At 43.4% G+C, this 2,252-nt stretch overlaps 1 pseudogene; it reads left to right on the top strand.

The window, feature by feature from the left end:
- Positions 1-924: 924 nt before the first annotated feature.
- LOC142196412 (U2 spliceosomal RNA) lies at positions 925-1,024 on the top strand (annotated as a pseudogene).
- Positions 1,025-2,252: the final 1,228 nt, after the last annotated feature.

Here is a 2,252-nt window from a genome sequence, read left to right as displayed (position 1 = left end):
TTATCATGTTCATTTTGCATTAAAAATGACATGGCAGCTTTGTCCGGTGGGTCATTACGATTACAGCGATACCATATTTATATTGCTTTTATTTTGTTTTATTGCTTTTACAAATAAAATGTCACTTTTTGAAAATTAATAGTTTTCCAGGTGTCACCGTATTCTGAAACCTATATCTTTTTTAATGTTTTGTTGATGGAGATATGTCAGGACTCTTTATTTGCGGGACAAGTTGTACTTATTATTCGTACCAATGTTTAGTATCTATGACTTTGGTCACTTTTTATTGCATTTTTATGAGGAAAGCAAAGTGACCAATATACATTAATTTTCACATTGTGATATACTTTTTTATTGGCTCTCACCATACTGGATAAATAATGCTATTTTTGGGTAGTGGGGACTTATACGCACGTGGTGATACCTAATATGTTTGTGTATTTTTTGTATACGTTATGTTTTTTAAAAGTAAAAGTGTCTATTTTTTTAACTTTTTCTTATTTTTTTTTTTTTTTTACCCATATGTCTTTGCAGCAGCTGCACAAAATCCTACAGCTGCAGAAATGGGGACTGGCTGTAGAGGTCCTCAAGAGAAAGCAGGGACAGTTTGTTACCATCCCTGCCTTCCCAATCGTTGTATACACAGCTATGGGAGGTGATATAATGCAGCTCTCCCCTAACCTAGTGGTCACGTGATCTGCTGGGGATCAGAAACTGTTAGAGCTGCTGCGTCCTAGAAGACCAAGATCAGCTCAGCAGGTATAGTCAGAAGGCTGTATTCCTCCTGTAACTGAGGCTAAATAAATCAGCCCCAGCTGAAGAGGAAATCAGCCCCTCCAACCCTAAAAATTACTGTTGAAATGCCCACTGAGGTCTATTATGACCTTTTTGGGACATAATGTAAAATAAATTAATAAATGGTAAATCGCTTCTTGGCCTTTTGGCTAAGATCAAGTGTAGTATCTGTTCTTATCAGAAGCAGTAAGTAAGTGAAACTGCCATTGGGCTATGGGAGCGGCCCACTGGCAGGAGTAGACCGAACACTGTGGAGGTTAGGAATGGAGAACCACTTAGGGCACGTTGCTGGGAGAAGTAGCTAGTAGCCGATTCCACCAGTGGAGGTGATGGACCCACTGCAGGGGATCGGTGAAGACTATGGATGCTGGCAACGTGACCACCAGGTGCTTCGGGGATGTTGGCTGGGAGCTCGAAGGCCTCTATTGTCGTGCCCTGGGGGTTTGAGTGGCCTCCGGGGTGCCTTAAATCACTGGGCGTGGGAAACCCACTGATTTGGGCACATTGTGTGGCACTATTTCCACCTTTTGAGCACCACTCCCTTATGCCTGGTTTTCCTGGCGGGGAAATTTTGTATAGAACCGGCGGTAAACCGGGCCTTGATTGGCACTTCACCATTTTGTTAGTGTTTTTCACCTTCTTTTGTACACTCTGTCACTTTTTTTGTGTGTTCGACAAAGGGATGCTGTACCCTTTTGGGACGCCCCCAACGGTCGTCTGGAGGTGAAGTCTGTAATGGGCTTCCCTCCTGTCTTTTGTTGACCTGCCTTGGGTCGACTGAGGCAAGCGCTGGATCTTGGATCTGAGTCCAGGTGTATCCCAGGTGGTGGTAGCCCAGGGAGAAACTGGATGACTGGTCTGTTCTGAGTACCCTAGGTGGTGGCAGCCCAAGGGGAAAGGAATGTTTTGGACTTTCTGCTTCAGCAGTTAGTCCGTCAGTTACTCTACTCCACTTGGAGCCTTCTGGCCCAGTGGAGGTGAGTTAGTCGGGAACCCCATTCCCTTTTGGGATAGGGTACCTATGCGGACAAGCATCCTGGGCACGTTTTTTTTAGTGGCACTCCCACTTTTTTCGTGCCTTTTGTGTGAAAGTTGGCACAGTTTATGGGCAAAAAAAAGGCTGTATTCCTCCTGTAACTGAGGCTAAATAAATCAACCCCAGCTGAAGAGGAAATCAGCCCCTCCAACCCTAAAAATTACTGTTGAAATGCCCACCGAGGTCTATTATGACCTTTTTGGGACATAATGTAAAATAAATAAATAAATGGTAAATGTTAAAAAGATAAATTAAAGTCACTACCACGAGCCCATCACAGGTTCTATCCCCACCCTGGCAACAGAAAATTACTATGGAGAAGGAAAACTAATTTATCCTAAGGCTAAGGCCCCACGTTGCGGAAATGCAGCTTATTTTGTTGCAGATTTTGTTGCGTATTTGTGACAAAGAAAGTTGTGTT

Source organism: Leptodactylus fuscus, chromosome 2, assembly GCF_031893055.1.
Source record: "Leptodactylus fuscus isolate aLepFus1 chromosome 2, aLepFus1.hap2, whole genome shotgun sequence".
In the NCBI taxonomy this organism is placed as follows: domain Eukaryota; kingdom Metazoa; phylum Chordata; class Amphibia; order Anura; family Leptodactylidae; genus Leptodactylus; species Leptodactylus fuscus.
The sequence above is the reverse complement of the archived record's forward strand: the minus strand, read 5'-3'. Positions and strand labels throughout refer to the sequence as shown.